Source organism: Alligator mississippiensis, chromosome 1 (genome assembly GCF_030867095.1).
Source record: "Alligator mississippiensis isolate rAllMis1 chromosome 1, rAllMis1, whole genome shotgun sequence".
Classification (NCBI taxonomy): Eukaryota; Metazoa; Chordata; order Crocodylia; family Alligatoridae; genus Alligator; species Alligator mississippiensis.
In genome coordinates, this window is record NC_081824.1 from 218,360,665 (window position 1) to 218,384,713 (window position 24,049).

Here is a 24,049-nt window from a genome sequence, read left to right on the forward strand (position 1 = left end):
TGCATTAATCCAGCCCTGTTAACAAAACATGCTGTATCTTGCAGTAGTAGAATCTACTGTTCATGACAGACCAGATCCCAGCCTCCTATAAATTCTAACTGTTTGTGACTCTGTTCATGAGCTTCCTATGAGCATTCATGACTACTAGCAAGAAATAAGTTACGTGATTGCACATCTGAATATGTGCAGAAATCAATTTTCAGATTGTCAGTTTTGCACAAGAATAGTCAATCTTATTTTCAGCTTGTTACAGTGAAACACACATTACTTCTATTCTGCACATAGTGAAATAGCATAAAGTCTGGTGTACAAAGGTTAGTTGGATATTCAACATCAGAATTCACAGCACATATTTACACACATTCAAGTTTCTATTTTTATATTCAGAATGATCTATAACCAGTCTAAGGCACTAACAAATATAATAGTACAATTTGCCCAGAAACAGGATACAAAAAGACTCATATAAAGTAAAATCTGAACAAATTATGCATTTAGAAGTCATTTGCTCAATTTTAATGTGATAAGTAAAAACATACATACATTCCAGTAACACAGGGCAAAGGAGACAGATCAGATACAACCAACCATTGTCATGGGTTGCTTGTTTTTCCTCAAATGTACATACTACAGCTTGTCCTCTATGTTACAAAGCTAAGTGCCTAGAATTGCTGCTGTCACCAAAAAGCACCAGAAAAATCCTCCTTTTTGTATATATTTTTTGTAGTGTAATCTGAAAAGTTATCTTTAAAAGCCCAAAATAACAGTGCAAGAATAAAATTAGTTTAACTTAAAAATGCTTAAATTAGTTTCATTTCAGAGACAATTGCCATAAGGTAAGATATTTTCCTTCTACTTGTCTCTAACAGTATTTATTAGCATATGTGGAGAATGTTGTCAGTAAATCTGCATATTAGGAAAATGCAGCAAACTGGGGGTCTACAGGGTGTCTTGAATGATTTCTTAAGGTTATTTTACTAGCATGGCATGTGTAATCTCTACGTAAAGGTAATATCAAGCTGTATGTAACCTTATCAACCTTATGCTTCTATGCACTGTAGTATTTGATACAAGTGTAAATTTTGATATATCTTTATACTATAAGCACAGCTGTTTTAGTGAGGCAGTGATTTACATACCTGGCTCTCATCTATTCACACGCTGAAGAGCAGATGGCTTAGAATTAGCATTTGACTTAGATTGGTTACTTACTCCCTGAAATTTACATTTTAAAAGAAATAACACCTAGCTAGTCATACTATTGGGGGACGAGAGACAGCACAACAGACTAGAAAATCTCAGTGTCTGAAAGGAAGCACGTATGCTCTTGGTCTTAATTAGATCAGGAAAGATTTCTGCTCTGGCAAGCACGCACCTTTGAGGGGGGGGTGGAAGTTATACATGGTGTTGGATCCCCAAGAATCCAAGAGATGACATATGCGAACAGGCAGAGAAGCAACTTTACTTAAGCCTCCCTCCAGAGGATGGCTTTGTCTCCCTTGGGTAGATGGAGATACTGGAGTCTTAGCCGGAGCAAAACAAGCTGAGTAAAGAAGCTGACAGAACAAACTGCAGGAGGCCTTGGCAGTGAGGGCAGAAGAAAAAGCTGATTTTTAACCTGTTGACGCTGGCTACAGACTGCATCCTTGAATTTAAAGTGCAGTTAAGAACAGGTTACTGTTCTAATATTTTCTTTTGTATCTCAGCGTATGGTTACAGATCTCTTATGCTCATTCTTGCTTCTTATAATAAATCATTTTTCTTATCTTTTTATAAACCACTTAGTGTCAACGATATCTGTGATTCCCAAGGATTTGACAGTACAGGCTTTCCCAATTGACAGAAAGGGGGATCCATCTTTTCTGAGTATATCACCAGACAAAGATGTGATTCCAGCTGGCAAAATGTGAGGGGCTAAAGTTGGGAGGCTAAAGTGTCTATACACAAATGCCAAGAGTATGGGGATTAAGCAGGAGGAGCTCACGCTCTTACTTGCTAGCACACAGTATGATCTAGTCGGCTTAACTGAACCATGGTGGGCCTACTGCCCAGTCATTCTATGCATGACTGGGCAGTAGGCATTGAGGGGTACAGGTTGTATAGGCGAGACAGAGTGGGGAAAAAAGGCGGGGGTGTAGCTCTCTATGTTAGGGAGCAGTACACATCTTGCATCATCAAGGCAGGGATAGTGGAAGGGAATACTGAGGCATTGTGGGTTAGGATTCAGGGGGGGCCAGGGGAAAAGGACTTGGTAGTGGGGGTCTACTACAGACCTCCTCATCAGGACGATGAGCTAGACGAGGTATTCTCCAGGCAGCTCTCAGAGGCCATTCAGGCGAGGGAGGCGGTGGTCATGGGGGATCTAAGTTACCCAGACATATGCTGGGAGGAGCAGATGGCCAAAACACGGCCAAAACAAACCGCTCACATAGGTTCTTATGCTGTGTGCAGGACCTCCACCTAACCCAGGTGGTGTCTAGTCCCACCAGGGGTAACACCTTGCTAGACCTGGTCTTAGCAACAAGGGATGATCTTGTGGGGAACCTGCAAGTTCACAGTAACCTGGGAGATAGTGACCATCACTTGGTAGATTTCACTATCCAGCAAAGGGTGGGAAAAATATCCAGTGAGGCTAAAGTGTTAGACTTCAGAAGGGCCAATTTTAGTAAACTTGGAAGGCTAGTTAGTGAGGTGGTGGAACTCAAGAGCATTGAGCAAATAGGGGTCCCGGAGGGTTGGAGGTTTCTCAAGGAGGTGATCCTTGGGGCACAAAAGGAGTATAGCCCCTTACACAGGAAAGGGGGTGCAGGGACAAAAAAGCCCCCTTGGCTGAACAGGGAACTCCAGAAAAGCCTGAGGGCAAAGAAAGAGATTTATAGACGGTAGAAGCAGGGGGCAGCCACCAAGGAGGAATACACCTCCCTGGCATGCTATTGCTATACACGACCCGACCCCCCCCCCAACACATACACATACAGTTGTGCTCCTTGCTCTCACCCTTGTGCACAGAAAGGCCTGGCCAAGCCAGCATGCAGCTTCTGAGCAGGGCTGGTGCTGCCACTGTTGCAGCTTCCTGGGGACCTGCTTGACTTCCCAAGCATCCCACTCACTCCAGGCACCAGGTAGGGAAGCAGTGGAGGCAGAGGCAGGGGGGAGCTGCAGAGCATGGGGCTGGAGCTGGTGACAATGAAGAGCCCACACTCATGGTGGGGTGGCGGGAACATAGAGCTTAGGTGATCAGGGTGTGGGGGTGAGGGAGGGTGGGGAAGCATGGGGACTCTCCACACATTCCCCCCATGGCACACAGGCCCTGCTGCCAGCAGCAGCAGCAGCAGGCAGGGGTGCTTGGGGCACTCATGCTACAGGTGGTGATGTTTGGCTCCTGCCAACACTGCACATGGGAGCGAGGAGCACACCCAGGCTGGACCACCTCTATCATGCAGGGCTCCCTGCAGCACATGTGCACTCCCATACTCATGCACCACTGAGGGAAGCCCCAGTGATGGAGCTGGCTGCCTTCACTGCTCCTTACCACACAGGTTCCAGGACTCCATAGGGAAGCAGGGGCCAGAGGTCCCCTTCACTTCTAGCACAGTCCCAGGACCTGTGTGGCAGGGAGCAGCAAAGGCAGCTGGCTCTATCGTGGGGCTTCCCACAGTGGTGCATGACTGTGGGAGCTGCACATGCACTGGGAGAGCCCCGTGTGATAGAGCTGGGCTGGGCTAGCCTGGCTGTGCTTCTTGCCCCTATGTGCAGCACTGGCCAGAGCTGCAAGCTGCCAGGCAGAAGAGCTTGCACCGGGCATGAGCACCCCAAGCATCCCCATCTGCTTCTGCTGACAGTTGCAGTGGTGGTGCACCATGGCAGTGGGGAGTGTGTGTGGGGTCCCCACAGCCCCTCACCCTCCCTCACACCCCACAAACCCCACACGCACACCTTGTCCACACAACCCCCTCATATACACACACAATCCAACTCACCCTATTACCCCCCCCACACACACACACAGCCACACCACACAGGTATGGTGCCTCCACACACCCCCACAATACACACATATACCCAACCACACCCCAAACCCCACACACAATATACAAGAGTAAAACTATTTTTGAGTTATTGTGAAATCATCTCTAGATACACTATACAAACACAAATCATGACAAAAATGTTTTTCTGTAATAAAGCAAAAATATATCGTCACCCTCTGGGCATCTAGCCTGAAAAAGTGGGGGGCACGAAGTCCCTCTTTACTCGCCTGCCACAATTTGATCACTTAATTATGTATTGGAAAGAAGAAAGGAGGCCCCAGACTTATATGGTTTTGCACCCCCCCCCCCCTTTAGGTAAGAGTTACCTCGTAGCATGTTTCTTGGGGTTCCACCTCCCCTACACCCCTTCCACCTGCCAACCATGGTGGTGAAATAGTGGTGTCATCCCGGTATGAGATCACAATAGGCAGTCTCTTGTCATGCATGTAATTTTGTGATGCTATTACTTTAAAGCTGCTGAATTCAAATGATTAACTTATAGATAAAACATAACAGGCTTATCACACTTGCGACTTAGTATATTGTCCAAATAATAAATGACTTATGCTGTGCCACAGCTAGCTTGCACACCTCTTAATTTTGGAGCAAAATGTATAACATAGGAAATAAGGGACATGAAATAGATTTGTCACCTTGCAGCTTGGTGCTGTCCATCTGACTCACATGACCGACTCAGTGACTATCTGCGGTCCTGTTGATCATCAGTTGGTGTCCCGCTCTCTGTGCCTGTTTCTTTAAGATTGAAAACTCTTCCGAGTTTTCTCCATACAGGTTCTCCTGAAGTCACACTCCAGAACCTTTGGTTGCTTGGCTTACTGGAGTTCCTCTTGCTCTCAGCACTCTTGCCCCGGCTCAGCTCTCCAGGCTTGGGTTAGGATTGGAGCTTCAGAGCTTCCATCCTGTTCTGGCTCCCGGCAGCCCTTTGCTGACTCCAGCACCCGGCTTTTCTCTGTCTCTGGGCGTGTTCTAATGACATTGCTCTCTGCGCATCCTCCAATAAGCAGGGAGTATGTGCTTTTAAAACGGTGTGAGATAGACACATGCCACTCCTGTCTCTCTGCTCCAGACTCTGCAGGTAAATTTAATCCATTAATAGCCCTGTTCTTCAGTGGGGATTATGGGCTGCCTGGAATAGGCACATCCAGCCCCTTCAGGGAGTGGGCCAATAGTCACCCTAACCGGTGACATATTATATAATAGATGTTAGACTTTTAGTATATGATTTGGCTTTTTTCTGGTTCCAAGATGGCAACCCTCCCTCCCAAAAGGAATATTTCTGGGAGGCAAGGGGAGGGACTTCCAGTGGCAAAGGTCAGAGGTTTGGGGCAGGAGTCCCAAGATGGCAACCAGGGGACAGAGCACCTACCAAGGGGTGGGGCTACCTTTGTGGCCTTTGGCAGCTCACCAAAACTCATTAATCGGCCCTCCAGCCAAAATAATTGCCCGCCCTGTCCTAAACATATGTCATTTTGCATATTGCCAGCATGCCGAAAGACATCTGTTCACATGTTCAAGACATTTGTCTTTCTAAGAAAAGAACGATCCACCACAAAACGGTGGATCCAGGACAAAAGTTGCTGTTCCAAAAATAAGCTTTTTTTTGTCATGGGAAGTTTTTCCACAACAAAATTTAACATAGGGACAGATCCCTCCAACCCCCAGTGCTCTGCTCTGGGATAGCCTACTCTGGCTGTTGTGTAGTTGTGCTTGATATGAACCATCAGTAGGTGGCCCATGGGAGTACCAGGGATAGAAGCTGGGGCCAGCATTGCTCCCCTGGAGGAGGCATCATCTCCTTCACTTGCTTCTGCTTCACTGCCCAGCAATTCCTGCTTCCTCCCCTCCAGTATGCTGCTGTTCAGATCCAAAGGAGGTGACAAGTTCCAAGACAGGCCACCACTCTTCTCTTAGATACCTGCTTCCAAAGCTACCCAATGCCCAAGGGTCCCAGAACACATGGCCTGCTTTACAAAGATATGCAACTACTATTATAAATAAATGTTAGTTTCATCAGTAATAAGTTCTTAAAGAGGAAAGATTGGGGTGGGGGGACTCTTTGGCTTTAAAGGGCTCTTTCAGGCTAACAACTCTATTCTAGAGATAGCAGTTGGCTCTTTAAACTGGGGACTGCTTGGTTCCCTCATGATATTTGGAGGATGGGGTAAAAAAAAGGAGGAACACCTTCCCCCATTAGAGACAAAATCAGACCCTGGTGCTGGGGAGGAAACTTAAAATCACTGCAAAACCAGGCACATAACTTAGCTATTAAGGGCACAGATCCTGACTATCTTATGAAGCACTGTCTGGCATCTGAAGCCACAGGGCTCTGCTATCTAGCCCTCCATAATGTCTGCTGACTATGTGCAAATACTTCTCTTTATTCTAGTTCACTAGAAAAGTTCAGTTTTCAGGGCACCTCAACCTGGGGCAGAATTGTTATTGCATTGGAGTTTAGGCTGCAGTGCACTTTGTCAAGATGAATAGGGGACTGCAGAGAAAATATGGAAATTACTACATCACCTTCAACAGCACGTACAAGTCAAGGCACTAAGGGCATTCATCACATAAACAAGTTAACCATCCGCCCACACTAAAGAAACTCTTGTAATATCCATCCCCCACCTCTCTGTTGCAATCATTTGTAATAGAAAATTCACATTGATGTGCACAATTTCTAACCATCTGCCTTAAAAGTCTACATGCAGAAGGTTTCATTACCTCTTCCACTCATTTTGTGATCCCTCATGCACATATCTAAGATGACAGTTGTGATCAGAGGTATCTAAAACTGCTCTTAAACTTCAAGACTGAACAGATTCCTGAAGAGACTCCTGTTGTTTAGTTTTATTTAAATATTTAACCAAGACTAGGGTTCAGAGATGGATCCATGGGGGCAGGTGCACTACCCTTTGGCTATGCTACACGTGAGCTCTCATCACGAGATCTAGTTTGAAACCATGTCTTTGCATAACATTGGAACCTAGGGGGCGAGTGTTATCACCACTGTTGTTCATCCCCTCCTTTCCCCTTCAGCCAGACACCACCCCACTCAGCTGGTGAGCACAGAGTGCACTGTACATGCATGGCACATCCACATTGCAGATGTCTGCACCTCTGTTACCTCATTCCTAAATATACTACTGTTAGGTCTTAGCAGTAGTAGACCTACTGCTAGGTCTTAGCAGTCAGGAAAGTGTCATTCATTTCATTCAGGCTTTACCTGAATGAGCATCTTGCCAAGAGAAAGAACAGCTACACTCCCAGCTGATAATTTTGGAAAGGTGTGTAGCTTTCTCTTCCCTTCCTCCCTCTTACAAAGCCAAGGAGTCAATATTCCCAGCAAGACTCTTACATTTCAATGGGGCTACCCATTTGAGCATCATGTACTAGTGTTTCATACCAATCACAGTATTAGTGCAACACAGTGAGTTTGATGCAAATCTATGTCCCACAAAGTGAAAAAAATGCTGAAAAAAAATGTGTTATTTGGTTGCTAACTGGGCATTTATACATTTTGCTATCAGTTCTGAAATAGTCATCTTCAGATCACTAGTGACCCACATAGCACTCACTGGGGACCTGTGATGGCTTGGGACTTTTGAATGGTGCTTTGATATCTGTGGATGGAACTTTGTCAATACAAGTAGCAATTGTCAATTTTATGACTCATTTAGTGATTGTCAAGTAATAAATGGCTACTGTTATTTTAAACTTCTTCTGCAGCACAAATGACAGAAATAGGAACAGCTCTTGTTATTCATGGAGATACATCCAGAAGAAAATCCCTGCATATGAAGACAGCAAGAACAACCACCTGAAAACACACACAGAGGATGAAGTTTATTCTAAAGGAAAGCATTTCATGATGTGTAAAATGCTACATTTGTCTTCAGATACGCTACAACTTTAAAGATTACTGCCACTGGGACTTTGGCTCTGTAAGTCAGCAGAACCCCAGTGTGGAACATGGGACAGGAAGGAGCCTCCTAGGTCTAATCCAGTCACATGACCACATCACAGAAGACTTTTCATAAACTGATTAAGGTCCACCTTAAAAATGGCTAGCCTAGAGTCCTGCTCACCTGTTTCATATCTAAATCACATTAGAGGCTTTTTGTCACCCTCTGGTCAGCCAGCACACATGATTCTCTCTCCTCCTCAGTCATTCCCTCCCAGCAGAAAGTCTTATTGTAGCCCTTTAAGTGTATGGTCTTGCACTTTTTCCTGTTGGATTCACTCTAGTTCTATTACTCCAATCCTCAAGGTCACCCATTTCTTCTTGATGCTCCTGTGATAATGTTGTCTCACTTAGCACCACATGAAGTTTCAATGCCTGCTTTCTACTTTTTGGGCCAAGAACATGAATGAAAATATTTTTAAAAACATGACCTAAGACTGAGCCTTGAGGGACACTACCAATAAAGTGCCTCTGACCCAATCCTTCCCCTTTCCACAACACTTATTTTCCCCTCTTGCCAGGTCCTTACTCACTTCACAGTTCCACTAGTTCCCATCTTTACTCTTTCTCTCTAGGTACCATATCCAAACAGGCCTTTGGTGACCCTGGTCTTCCACAGATCCCTTCTCTTTGAGGCATACAGAATTTCCAGTGTCAATGCATTCATCCATTTAGATAAACTCCTGACATAAGTCAACCTCTGTCTTCCACCATCTCTCTTTCCTTCAGTCTTTCCAATTACGACCAGACTTTCAATTTCCTCTTTCCTCATAATGTGTCTGAGAAACTCCAACTGTCTCTTTCTGATGCTAATCAGCAGCTTCCTCCTGTAGCCTGCTCTTAACAAAATATCTTTATTTGAAGTTTGACTTGTCCAACAGACCTTCAAGATGCTCCCATCTTCTCAGGCTTACATAATAGTTACCAAATGGTTCCATTCTAAATGCAGAACTGAAGTCCAGACAGTTTTCCTCTGCCTAGAAAAATCTTTACCGTTGCTGCATTTTATCCCATTCCCCATCCATCTCCATGTCTTTAACTAGGCACCCTTTCAAAATTTGCTAAAAGGCCTCACAGACTAATGGGCCTGTAGTTTCTTAGATCACCCTCTGCCCACCCTATTCCTTAAATGCAAGACAGAAATACAACCTGATAGCAATCACCAGGTCAATACTAGCTATTGGTCAAACCTACCAGGCCTGTATTTTCATAGCTCAACAGAAGCATGTGGCTTCTCATCCTAGATTTAAGTACCCTATGCTTGGAGTTTTGCCTCTACTTTATTTGTGGTAATTTCTATTCCCATACCCTCACTCTCATTAACCTTTGTCATATGGTCAACATCACCACACACACTCAGCACACACTCAACATCACCACACACACGCATCAAAAAGGGAAAACATGTATTTATTTTGTGGTTTGTACCTCAATTATCCTTAATTTCTAGCCCATCTTCACTGCTTTACAGCTTTACTTCTTTCTTTACTCTCCATTTATAACAAGGGAATATGCTATGTGCTTCATTATGTTTCATGGGACTTAACTCATCCTGACTTTTTGCAGCAATGCAAAAAAAAACTATTCTTCATGACCTCTAAGATATGGATTATTATACAGAGAGGTCCTTTTTCCTATTCCTTGTAATCTCCCTACTTATTTCTAAAAATATTTTGAGGTAATGGCAATATGCCAGTTTGTACCAGCTGAGAACTTGGCTTATATGTTATATCTGATCAAATGCTTCTCAGTAGTTCTTTATTAAATATTGCTCAAGAGGATTTTAGAAATAAAAGAAGTCCTGGGAATACAAGATAGGTGGATCCAAGCATCACCCACATTTCACAACTGAGCCATCTCTATACTTAGGAAGAAAAAATGCAATTCAAGTTGTTAAGCACAATTCAAAAGAGGTCAGTTTAGAGTTTACCAATATTTGGATATAAACTTTGCATCTATGGTTTTTCTTTTAAAATCTTCAATTTAAAAATTATTTTCTTCATACTGAAAACATTTATCACAAGATGTGAAAGCAAGAGTTTCATATATTTTTGTGTCGTGACTCATTTAACGAAAGTAGGAGCTGCAGTTCAGGAAAATATGTCTGCCTCCATCTCTCTAACACTTTCTTACCCACTGACTGATTGTATGAGTCATTTGACACCAAGTGCAAATATAAGAATTCCTATTCCCCCTGAAAACACATGTTTTATGGACACATTTAGTATCTTATGGAAAAGAAATAAATGGATTGGGAAATGGGCTACCCATTGAGTTATATAGAAATTGTGCAACATCCATTCCTGAGATATTTGTAAGACTGATTTGTAAAGACAAATTCAGTTTCAGCCATGGTAACAGAGAAGTCCATGTTTTATTTGTGGACAGCCAGCCAGTATTAACTATATCCTGTGTCTTTAGATTGTGTCACAAGTACAGAACATACTACATTCAGGCAAGCCTGAACTGATGGCATTTTTCTTTGCAGATCATTCCAAATGAGGTTCACTCCATTGTCTACCTGCTCTAATTTTATCCAGAGGCCATGTCAGGGTCTGGCCAGAATTATAAAAAGGTGAAAAGGCAGCTAATTCTCTTTTGCCTTCAGCCACCTGACCTGCAGGTAATAGGAGCTCAGCATGACTAAGGATCTAGTCTGTTATACCAACTCAGCTCTGGCCATAGGGAAGAGAGACAGAAAGATCATCAATCTGAACACTGAGAGCAGAAGGCAGAGATGCCTTTAGACAATGTTTCACTTTTCTTGGAAAAAAAGCATCTACTGTGCCCCGCACTCAGTTTCCTCCCCAAAAAAGTCTCACGTGACTGAGAAACTACTGGGTTTTCTTGTTAGACAACCACATTTGGGGCCCTAGTTACCAACAGACAAGTAATCAGAATTTTTTTCCAGCCTCCCCATCTACCACGTAACTATATTAACTGAAAATATACCATTGCTTTTACTTCCTGAAGTATCATATATATTCTTTGGATACTAACCTAACACTGCCCTGTTTATCATGAGAAACAGACAGAATTCCACCATGAGGCAGTAACTTAACTTAGTGACAAGGTTATAGGGCAAACAAAAATGGCTTTCAGAATATGTCTTTCAGGGTCTGTTTGCTGTACCGTGCAGTTCATTTCTCTGAACTAGACAAATATTCTTCATTATTTGCTATCACAAAGAATCTTGTTTGCTTGAGTCACTGGTAGTGGGAACTGGAGTACCAGAGTTAACATGTGCTCTAATGGCTTTTCACCATCCTCTGCCAACTTGACTTTGCTATTAGATCCCCCTTTCCCATCCAAGTTACATTCTGTAGAATGAGCAATGCCATTTGTAATGTTTAAACAAGAAGAAAAAGTGCCTGGGTATTTGCTGCGTCTGTTTGTACTTTTGCAGTTTCAATGGAAAGTCTACAAGCTGGCTTTTGTTTGCTAATTATTTTAATTTGCTGCATAGACAGAAAACGAGTTAGCAAACATCAGATAAGCTTTACACTAGAAATTAAAGGAATCACACGATAAAAAATATTCTGGCCTTAAATGAATGGTTTCCCTATTCCTTATGGAAACAGAGAACAGTCTTGTCCATAAGTATGGATGTTTTTCCAACAGTGTGTATGTGTTCCAGCTTCTATCACTAATAGAAAACATAGAGCAATTCATACTCAACACAGTACAGGGGGTGTGGGGGAAAAGCATGTGGGGGAAGGTTTAAGGTTAGTTCAGGTCCCATGACCTTAAGGTAGCCATAGTCCACAAACTAAGATTAAACTTTAAATCATTAAAATGGACCCAACTTAACAAGCTAAATGGAGTGGTACTGTATTCCCATGACTTTAGAGGACTTCATTATCATTAGAAATTGGAAAAGGGCACAATAATCTTTGGAAATGCAAGTCCTCTGAAAAAGCACTATGGTTATCATGGTGGGCCAAATTCAGAGAGGTCATAATTAGCAGTGTCAGTTACACACATTTGTGCTAGTCAGTGTGAGCGGTAATTAACATGCAAGGTATACAAAGAACAAAGAAAAAGCAAACATTTAGAGGAGCAGGACAGCACAAAAAAGGAGAATAGTTTCCTTACACCCTGTGGTTATGTAAGCATGATTTTTCTTTTGTTTATCTGAAGTCTTAAAGGTGCTTTCCATAAAACATCTCTATCTAGAGGTATATGGTCAGGTGAAAGATTTAGCTACAGGGGAAAGCTTCCGAATGTTATCAGGGATCCTGGTTTTCTCTAATAAAAATAAATCCACAATTTCTGGATTAAAAAAAGTAACCTAAAATCCACATTTTTCTGTGACTGGTCATCAGGAAATGCTATCTTTTATTAGCCATTTGTGTTCTGAGTCACTATCACCCCATACAACACTCCATCTTTTTTCAGTAAAGTCACACCAGGGATTAATTTTGTACATGTGCTCCCTTCCTGCTACTAAGGGAATCCAGTGGCAACTACCAACAGAAAAGCCCAGGCACATTTACCCTGTCTTAGGTTTTGGGCAGGTGACCTGGATGGTTTGTTTCAGCCAAAAACTTGCTGAACTGTAACAGGCTTTATTCCCATCTGCCACCCAGAGGCATCGTGTCAGTATTGCGTGCAGATGGAGTAGGGGATGGGGCAGAAGGGTCACCTGCTTTTACTACGCAAATGGATTCTGCAGCAGCCCTAGGATGTTTCTCAGTGGCAGGAAGCAGCATTCCCATACTGGGCAAACACAGAAACAAAATCCTTAGTATCTGCCATTTTAAAACAGCAACAACAGATCCCTGAAGAGAAAAAGTCTACTGTGTGTTTACTTTTTAAGGATAGATCCAACATTGCAGTACCTACAGCTTATAGGCATCCTGGAGCTGGTTTTGGTGATGACAATGTAGTAGCAAAGAGCCTAACGCAGGTTAACTCCCCAAAATATTTCCCCAAAGGGTTGCTGTGACCCGTAGTACCTAAACTAGCTCATATAAGTCTACATAAATTTCAGGGACTGCTGTGGCTTCCAACCCCAACACTATATTAAGATTTCCCCAGTAGTGTAGCATACAAACTCAAGGGGGCATTACATCCAGATTATACTTTACATGCTAATATGAGCTAGCTTCTTTATATGAACTGGTTTTCTATGGTGCTGGGCAGCAGTGCCATCTGTTTAAAAAATCCACAGCCTGAAAACAGCATTGTTTGTGCATCTCTGCCTGTGCTGCAGCAGGAGTCTGTGCTAGGGGCAGGAACAACACTAGATTAGAAAACTGAAGAATTCAGATCAGAAACTCTGAAGGTGACAAAAATGTCACCTCCTGATTCAGGGGTGTTTCAATTCAAATTTTTAGACTAATCCATTGAACGCTTGGGGGCTGCCCAACATCAGAATAAGGCTTAACCAGAGCACCATTAATAAATGAATCAGAGGAATGCTCCATCCTCGGGAGGATTCTTTGGGATCCAATTTAGACATTGTGTAGTTGTTTTAGATTTCCCTATCCAATCACCAGCACTACAAAAGTCCATCCTCATCCCCACCATTTACCTGCCAATATGAATGTAAGAGCTTAAGTCAACCCCAATAAAATGCATCATGGGACACGTCTACGTTCACTAATGTACCTTAGATACGGTGCATTTAGTTTAGTACTTCCTTAATAAAGTACTAACTGAATGCACTGTACCTAACCTTGCTGCACAGTAGCACTGACACGGTTATTTAGCAGTGCTTACTGCACATTCGCCTAATAACACTGCACGGTAGGCTATTAGTATGGTTTTTGCCATGACATGCTACTGCGCAGTGTTATTAGGCCAATGCGCAGTAAGCATCTTGTGTAGATGCACCCTTGCCATTAGTGCAATCTGCCATCATGCTCAGACCCCTCATCTCCCAGTTGGTCTCTTATTCTGTCTTACACCTTAAGGCATGTTAAAATTTTACTGAGAATCATGCAGTTGCACATTTTCAACAAGCATCAGCTGGTCAAGGCAAATGCCTAAGCTCTTTGCTAGCACTCTCCCCTCCAGTTCATAGGTTGCGACATGGAGTGGTGACATCAGAACTTTCATTGTGGGGCAGGATTTTGGCCCTAGGATTCAGCATACTAACTAGACATACACTAGAAAAATGAAGCTTGTCTTTCCCCTGTTGAGGGCTCCTACATCAACAGCAGCTTCAGCATCACTGCCACGTTCCATCACTCCTCGAATCACCACTATCTAGAAGCAGGACCTTGAGAGCAAAATAAGAAACACAGGTGCTCCTATCCAGCAGGGCAGTATCTGGGAATACCCCCATGCATCTCATCTCCTTATCATTCTGTCTTTACTGCCTTATTTACAGAAGCATAACCTGGGCTGGAGCAGCCATTGCTTCTCATTGTCTCTGCCACAAGGACTCTTCCTGAGCCCAATGGGATGGCAGAGTCTTTTCCCCCTATGCTGAAAATGCATCAGTGACTCATGAATGGTTGAAATCCTGTTTCTCCACTTGCCAAAGCATTCATGGCATCTGCTGTGGGAAAGCAGTGGACAGCAACATCTCTCAGAGCACAGTGACAACAATGCTCAGTAGATGATCTGTCAGCTTTATTAATATAGCACAGCTCCAAGGGACTTTCAGCTTGGCTAACAAAACCAAACTCATTAGCTTTGTCAGAGATGCGAGCTGGGGAGCCTGCTTTTTTTAAAGTGGTACACTAAGCACCAACAGACATTTATTCAGCAAACAAGGTAGCACTTTTCATTGGGATACCTAAAAATGCAATAATTTTTAGTAATCAAGCAACGTGAAAGGGTTTACTTTCATGTTGCTAAATCATTGAGCCAGATTTCTCAGTCCACCCATGTGTGAGACCTTGGGAAGAATGGCACAAGAGTCTTTGACCAACTGCTAGGGATAGGAAGGAATGGGAGACTTCTGTTTGCATCAGACGGGGAGGCAGATCAGAACCAGCTAGTACTAAAGTGCCAAAACAGAAGACTCTACTAATCCCTGGTCAGAAGACAGTTCAGTCTTCTAGGAATTGCCAAGTATACATTACATTAAACAAACCCCTTAGAACAAGTTTGGCCTCTGGCTGGCCCAGTGTCAGAAGAGGCATACAGGTGACTCACATGCCTGAAGACTGATTCCACTAAGCCAGCTGCTCCCTCTCAGAAGCTCTTTATCTTCACTAGCTGTCTTGCTCCACGTTGCTTCCTTGGTATCTATTTGTTTCTAACTCACTAGAACCCTTATGAGGCCCAATAACTAGCACTAAGTTCACTTGTGCTACTGTGCTTAAAATAATAACAGTCTCATTTCAGCCTGTTCTGATAGTGTCTCTGAAATACCTCCAGGTGCTTTGACCCTTCCCTGAACTCAAACCATCATTTCAAGTCATGAGTGACTGGTGCCTCCTGAATCCAGGGGGCACCTGCAGATGCCGCTAATGGCAGTGGCCCTGTCAGGGGGGGCACCAGCCCTACCTACAGCATCAGTGTCAGCCATCAGGGGGCACGTTCACCCCTGTGCACCCCCTACCAGTCACCTATGTATCAAGTCCTTGCCAAACTGTTATAAGTTCATCATTCAAGTCAGGAGATGGTACAAAAATTACTATAGACTCTAAAAGTGCATGCATTGGGAATTTGATGGGAGAATAGTGTTAATTTACAAGCTAAAAAAGCAAGGGAGCTGCAGAACTTGTCAGTGCAACTGCTTACATAAAGCACAATTGGTGACATAGAGTAGAGGGATCACAAGTAAGGAAAATGGGGCAGTCAGACTCCTCTGCCGTACACTGTTTCTGTGCCGCATATTTCAGCTTGTGTTAAATTAGAGACACTCAAAGATTGCTCTATTAAGGTGCATAGGGCCTGGTCTACAGCAAGTATAGGACTGAGAAGTAATGAAGGATATCGTTGGGGCTCTTTTAAGCCCATTTCTCTGAGTGTGCCTGATAAAATCTAATCACAACTCAAAAAAAAATTCCAACCCCAGAACTGTTCTTGCACTTTCCAGTTACCCAGTTAAAATGTGTCACTTCTTAAAAATGACTCTGAGAACTTCCCACAATGCTTGTCAGTTGCTTTACCCTGAATTTGTGAAGAGGCGAGTCTGCAGGCAGACAAGGACAGCTAATGGAATCCTTCTCAGTGCAAGTACTGCCAGCACATTCTCCCTTGAAACGATGCCTGCATCTGCTCACTGAAATAGCAGGAATGTCCTATGGGACAAATACTACTTGAGCCCTCACGTGCATGTCAGAGGTCTAGCTTATAAAAGGGGCAATTACTTGAATTAGATGTTGGGGGGAAGGAAATCAATCAGAGAATGTCCACACCAGAGGTGACCCAGAATTGAGTTAAGAGTGAAGATTGCTTTTTTCTGTTCCTGCTCAGGATGTTTTTGATTAAAACAATTTTTCATCACCAACATACCACTTCATCCAACCAAAAAGCTTGTCACAGGAACATGCCAATTTTCATTAAACTTTTCAGCAGACTGAGGATGAATTTCTGGTCAGACACGCTGACCATCCCAAAAGAGCCAATAGCCTGATAGACAAAGTATCCTATAGTACGTGACACTCTTATTCAAGCCTTGAATCCAGAAGGGAGGGAGGGGGGAAATCATTAACTTGAACCCATACTATCCACCTATGAGATGATATTCTTGATTACCAGGCAAATGGCTCTTTTGGAATGGTCTCTTGAAATCATCCAACTCCCAATATTAAACCAAAGGTCTTTATTTCATCCTGCTCCAAGAAGGATTTTTTTTAGTCTTGGGAAATCTATTTTTCTTCTCTTCCCTTCCCCACAAAAATCTAATCCCATATTTGCCAGCAACTCCTTACACTTCATATATTTGAAAACAAAAATATCACCTTTCTTCCTTATTCAACATACAAGTTCCCCATCTAGGAAGGAGAAAAAGTTCTGCGAGGGGGAAGCTGGAGAGGTTCCATTTCAGTTCCTTCAGCAACTAAAATACGTTTGTTTGTTTTACCTTTTGGGATCTCCTCCTGTGGCAAAACTTATTTTGCAAAATCGGTACTCAGTCCAGGGCAGGTGGGGGACAAATGGAGAGAATCACTGTAACAAAGTAATTCCTGGCTAATATTAAAAAAAAAAAAACACTGGATCCCAAAAGTGTCTTCAGTTTACCGTGAACCAACACAAATTTAAAGCCTGTTATCATATTTTCTTTAAAACAACACATATCTTTTTCTACCCAGTAACCAGCTGCTTGGAATTGCATTATATGCACTATATGCAAAAAATATGGTAAGACCAGGTTCTGCTGCTTGCTGGCTAAAACCAAAGGTAAAATCTGCATGGACTCACAGGGAGCAGGACAGTAAGCAGGCTCCGCTCCCTAGCTGCTACTATCCAGTTACTTTCTACACGTAAAGATCTTTTTTTTCTTCATTCAGTTGTTCATAAAACAAGGTGCACGCTATTTTCCAGGACATGTTGTATACAAGAAAGATATGGTGACAGCTCCTGAAAGGGCTCTATAAAAACCTATCACAGTTCTCCTTTAAACATATGATCCTTAATATTACAGAAATGATTTTGAATGCTAACAAAACACGTACCCATTCTATTGGTAATCCATCTGAATGGCTGACTTTGACTTAACATTCTGAAAAATGGATGTAGTAGAGCCATAGCGGTGTTGTTGTGGTAGTCTTATGTTAACAAGTACATTTCGCTTCTCACACCTTTTCATTGGACTGACTGCATGTGTATTTGGGGGAAGATATTAGACAACCTGAGGATGGGCACAAAGTCATTCCTCAGTTTGTGCTGGCCTACATAGTCACGCCAGCACAAGGTATTACCCAACAGGCCGTGCAAGATGGGGAATTTATGTTAAAATAAATAAACAAACAAGAAAACAAACAAGTGTGGTTTCAGTGCCAATTAGCAAGTGATACATTAAATTTAGAGGCCAGACATTTACTAGTACTATCCTACTCTCTGACGTGACCTAGAAGAAGTCTGGAACAAAAATTTAATTAGTGCTATTTCGGCTGGGCATGACATCAGCAGTATGACTGTTGGCTTCATGGAGAGCAGCATAATGCTTATGCAGCATAACAGCTTGCACCAGACCAGGGGTGTCAAACTCATTTGGCCTCGTGAGCAAGGCAACCCACATCCAACCCCAGCCTGCAGCTGCCAGAGCCAGAGTATTGGCAAAAGCAGGCAAAGTGTTAACATCCTCCCACTCCCCCAGGGGCCACAGCAATAAAGAGCCACTGCATGCTGCAACAGCAGCTGATACAGCGGGGTTTAAATGGAAGCAGTGTTAGCTCCTTCACAGCTGGATTGACAGAGGTTCTGTCCACAGTCAGAAGCACAGTGGGCCAGATGATCTATCCCTGTGGGTTCTATGTTTGACATCGCTGCACTAGACTGGACCATTGTCCCAAACAGCAAAATTTACACACACGCATCCCCCAAAGCAGATTGGAGACCATGCAACAAACTCCCCCAAAGACTAAAGGCTCTCACAGATCTCATCAACACCTGCTCAAAGCGCGACACTTCTTTGGCTCTGTTTTTCCTAAACAATGTGGGACACAGCATTGGACACAGCACATTTCTCCCCTAGGAGGAGTGAGGGTGAGCACACCTTATGGCAAGCATTACTTACAACACTTTAATGCACAACCTGATCGTGTCCAGAGACTGCTGTGATGAGCACACTATAAAAACATCTGTAGATGGGTGGGGAAAGAGGAAGAAACAAAACAAAATAAACAAGATGGGGCTGGCCTGGATTTCAAGAGGTCATCTAATCAAAGCCCCTAGCTATATTAATCTAACCTGTCATTAAAAACTTCCAATGAAGATTCCTTAGCCTCTCTAGATCATCTCTTCCAGTGGTTAACCACCCGGATACTTTGAGAGTTTGTTAAATTTTGGATGCAAAACTAAAGTAATTTGGGGATAACAAAAATTGCATGTAAAACCTAAAAGCCGCCTCCTCTGTGGTAAAGACACCAACAAAACTTATTTTTACTGTGCTAATGAAGCAGTTGCATAGGCCCTTGCTACAGCCTTGGTTCCTTAAACAGAAAGGCTTCGCCCTTCAAGCTCATGCATTGCAAACTGCGGTACCAAAAAAGAAATTACTGCTTGTGGGTGAAAATAGCCTGCTTCACTCCTAATGAGACACAAAGGGGGTGTTGTGGAGGGATGGAGGTTGCCAATTCTGTTGAACAAAAACTATTCTGACTTTTGAAATCAGGAGAGACACGACCTATTGCAATTTTAAAATAATGAGGCAGAGGGGAAAAAAAAGTTAGCAGATGAAGTCATCTGCTACAGACTCAAGCACTTGCCTGAATTCCCAGATTAGCAGAGGGTGTATCGCATATTAGTGAATTTTGCTGCTATATATAAAAGCTGATTTAAAACTTCAAACTAGGATTTCCAACTTGTGAAAAGCCAGCCCACAGAAAGTTATGCCAAGTATTATGTAGATTCTTTAATTAAGCTTAAGGTCAATATATCTATCTTGAAAATGCAATCTAAAAACATTATTCACATGCACCCTATCTAGATGTGCTAATAAACCATGCTCAAACATAAATGAGGTATGTGCACACTTATGTGCACATGGCCAGTCAGGAACACAACTAGACACAAACATATGATGTATGTAAATATAGGATATGTACCTGTGGTAGTTTTCAGTATGTATAGGTACATGCACATTGCTTACACTTCAATTTTGAATATGTGGCCCAAAATTCTGCTTCACATAAAGAGAAGCTATTGGTATCTGTAGGGATGATCACACCCATGTCCCTTGCATACAACATGTAAAATTAAATCTTCTAAACTGAAAACTTCTCCCATTCCTGCTTATGGCTAGATTCCATTGCTGAATAAAGCAGACTGGTGATTGAAGGAGTCGTTGTATTACTAAATAAAGAACATGGATGTCACTACACTGAAGAAACATGTGGCTGCATGGAGACAGACAGGGGTTGCCTTAAGAAAACTGTGAAGTAGCTGGAGTGTTATCACAAAGGTTTGGTCTTACAGCTTCTAATGACTTTATGATTGCTCTGGTTCAGTTATTAGGGAAAAATGCTTAATTCAAGTTACATGACATTTCAGGTGCCTTGTACTTAGTGTTGTAGAAGTGGTATGATGATGCCAAATAACAGTTCACCTACAACAAGGGAGTATTTGACTCCCACTATGTATAGGAGGAAATAACTTCATAAGGAGAAAAGACAGTGAACAGTCAGACATAATGTTTGTTCAAACTGAATAAAGCCTATTTGGGATTTCTCTCAGTGAGAATGGCATTATGTAGGATTGTAGGTTAAGGCTAGAGACAGACATTATACATAACATGGTTTAAGTGATCAGAAACTGGTTTAAACCTGTAACAGAACAGGCATTCAGTGCACATAAACCAGTTTACAGAAGGGATGAAACTGGTTTGAGATAAACCTGGCTGAATGTAGTATCATACTTAACTGATTTGGCTCAAACCAGTTTATGCAATGTCTGTCCCAGACCCCTTCCTGATTTAAGGTAAACCAGACTCCCCCAGCATCCCAGCATGCTTTCTGGGCTAGGCTCTCTGATCCAGCCCAGCCAGGCTAGCCCCACCCCTCTGCTCCCCAGCCAGAAGAGGAACAGACAGAGGCAAGGGTCTGGCCAGAGAAGGGTTTCATTCCCCCCTCTCTGTCCCACCAACAGGGACCCGAGCTGGGTCTGCCAGGTGCTCCCCCCTCACTGCTGCAGCAGCGGGGCACCATGGCCCCTGAAGCAGTGGGGGCAGGGAGGAGGGTTAGTCTCCACTCTACTGGCAGCTGGATCTGTCTGCCATCGCCACTGCGCTCACTCCCTGTGACGGACTAGCCCCCTGCTATCTCCTCCTCTGGACGCCAGAGGGAGGGGGAATAACCCCCGTCCCTGCCTCCCCCCTTCCAAAGGGCCTTGTCTAGCCATGCCTCTGCCCCACCACTGCAGCGGGAGGGGGCAGGGCCCTTCTTGGGGGTCAGCAGCCCCTATCATAATGTCAGGGAGTGTGAGCCCCTTTCCAGTGGGGGCGCGGTGCTGTGCTGCGCTGCGAGGTGGGGAGATTTACCATGGGCTGCACATGGCAGCACTGGCATCCAGCATGGGCCAGAGCCCTCCCAAACTTCCCCCCTCCACCAGCACCGCCACACCCCACAGCAGCTCTGCCAGCTCAACAGTGCAGCCCCTGCCGGGAAGAAGCTCGCTCTTAGGGAAACAGAGATAGGGGTTGCTGCCCCCATTATGGTGTCTTCCCCCTTGCTGCTCCCCTGGCAGAAGGAGGCTTATTCCACCAGATGCTGCCCTGAGTGTAGACTGAGAGGCTGCTGTGGCCAGGTGGGGCAGACCCTGCTGTCCCCTCCACCAGATGCCAGAGCCAGATGTCAGCTATCCCTAGCCCAAGTGTTTCATGTTTGTTGAATCAAAATGGAGCCCAGTCTCAGGGAAATAAATCCTTTTGCAAGAGTCTAAACTCTTCACACAGAAATCTGAGTAGGGAAGGAGAAAACAAAGGTGATTTTACCCCCATCCAACTCTGTCATTATGGGACATAAATTTGCCCTTTGGAACAACTTAGAGTAGTCACAGTACCTTTCTCATTTAAGCTCAGCAACCCACATTCCCATGGAACTATTGTAATCTATTGTAAGAGATTGCCATAAAAGACTCCAGAGTGGATTAGTCATGCTTCTTCTCTGAGCCAGAATTCTGCACAATGTTTCTAGAAGGAAAACTGGATCTGAAACTAATGTATTCCTTTACATAAGATGTTAAGTCATATGAATTTATGATGGACAATGTGCTATATATGTATAATTATGTTCTTTCTGAGGAAGAATGTATAGACCACTGGTTCTCAACCTTTACGAGCTCAAGGCATCCCTCAGAAAATACCAGTTCTTCATTTTCATTCTTTTTTTTGACTATGGAATAATAGAGCAACTCTTCTGTTGCAAAGAACTCAGAAATATCACAACAGGTCCAAATGTTTTTAATACTATGGAGTCCTATATGAAATCTCTGGATTTAATTTTGTGAATCATGTTTGCATACCTAACAGTGCTAACACTGTGTGGCACCCCACAGCACCCTTACAAGGATCTCAAGACACCCCAAGGTGTCACAGCACCCTGGTTGAGAATCACTAACACAGACTAATGGTTTTAATTCCTAATTCAGGATGCACCTCCAAGAAAACATTTGCTTAGAGAAATTCTTCCAGGCTCCAGAAACCAATGCAGGACAGCATCTCTCCTGACTACATCAATAAGCACATTTTAATTTTCAGGTCTGTTTACATAAGATTGCACCAGCTGTCATGGCCCATCACTACTGGATGGAAAGCATCTAGCCACCCACTCACATTTATATTGCTGGTATATCTGGCATTAGCTCCTCTAACACGTCTTGACAGCACTGGAGGCAGAAGCTCTTTACTTTTTCCCCACAGGCAAGATGCAGTTCAAGCAAATAGCTCTGAACTAGGACTTGGCAGACCATTTTCTGCAAACAACAAGCTTCAACTCTTAACTTCCCAGTTTCACTTGTTTCTCTAAGGGCCATATCCACAGCTTGTGAAAGCAGTGTAGTTTCTTTCAAATCAATAAAGCGTCAGCACTATAGGATCTGACCTTCAAACTTCTAATTGAGACATTTCATACATAATTATTTCTAGTCCTAATGGGAAGTAGAAACAGACTCCTCTGAAACCAAAAAATATTTTCCTCTGAAATAAGACTCTGAAAATATTAATCTCTTTTGAACCATTTCAGCAGAGTTCCTCAAGTAGCCAATTAGTAAGTGTGAGGAGAAGTAGAGTCAAAGAGATCAGCATGCAATACTAAAAACCCTCTAGAAGCCATATTATACAGAGCAGCTGTGCCAACACTACATTACACCCTCCATGACCATAACATTCTTAACCCTACTCCTGGCTAGTTAAAAGGGCAGAAACTGAACAGTGAACAAGTTCTTCCCTGCCACAACAAGGCTCAGCTGAGCTCTGCTAGAGATGAGTTTGGCCAGTTATGATTGAAACAAGAGTCCTGTATCACATTCTCTGCAATTTGAAAACCTAGCTAGACATTGCCTGGTTGCTTCCTTTAATGCAACTACTTTATCAATCTCTCAGGCTTCGAGTAAGAATTCATTTAATTGTCCTCTTATCTGACATTGAACTCAGACTTGAAAACGCATTTGAATTCATTGGGTTAAATTCAATTGACTTACCACTGATATATGTTATGAGAAGTCAGTTCTGCCCTGGCAAATCTCTCCATAGAAGCCTGTCATGGATGGAGGGAGTAGATTAAGTTTTGGCAAAGGTTCTAGTGACCACCCAGGCTCTCTGGCAATTAATTACTAAATCATTTTTTAGCATACAACTCAAATTTTGTCCTCCCATCTCCCTTGGCAATTCTTAAAACAGAGAGGGTTAGGGACAGAGCCAGAAGTTACACATAAACTGGTTTAAGTGATCAGAAACTGTTTTAAACCTGTAACAGAATAGAAGTTCAGTGCACATAAGCCAGTTTCAAAATGGCTAAAACTGATTAAGATAAACCTAGTTGAATATAGTATCAGACACAACTGATTTGGATCAAAACAGTTTATGAAACTTCTGTCCCAGAACCCTTCCTGGTTCAAGTTAAATCACAGTCCCCCAAAATGCTTGCAGTCCTGGGCTGTGCTGTCTGCTCCAGAGAACAAGGCTGGCCCTGGCCCTCTGCTCCCTAGCTGGAGCAATGAGGGCTGGCTGACAAAAGGGTAGGGGGCAAGGTAAGCCTGGCTGAGGATGCAGCCCAGCCTACAGGGGGGCTGTGCCCCCAAGGCAAACTCCGGCTAAGGTTTGGGGCCAGGGAGAAGTAGTAAGTACCCCTTGCCCCACTCAAACTTACTGCTGGCTGCAGCTGTGGACAACAAATGCCAGAGGCACCTGGAAGCGGAAGTGATAAGCAACCCTACAGAGTCCTCCTGTTGTGACTCTGGACTGCAAATCCCAGAG

General features: G+C 43.4%; 1 long non-coding RNA gene across 1 annotated transcript; it reads right to left on the minus strand.

Annotated features, from left to right (window-relative positions):
- Window positions 1–4,086: 4,086 nt before the first annotated feature.
- Window positions 4,087–24,049, minus strand: LOC132250069 (uncharacterized). Its single transcript, XR_009461662.1, has 3 exons — window positions 23,943–24,049; window positions 23,275–23,330; window positions 4,087–5,121 (listed from the first exon to the last, which is right to left on the minus strand). It is a non-coding gene; the product is annotated as an uncharacterized LOC132250069 (long non-coding RNA).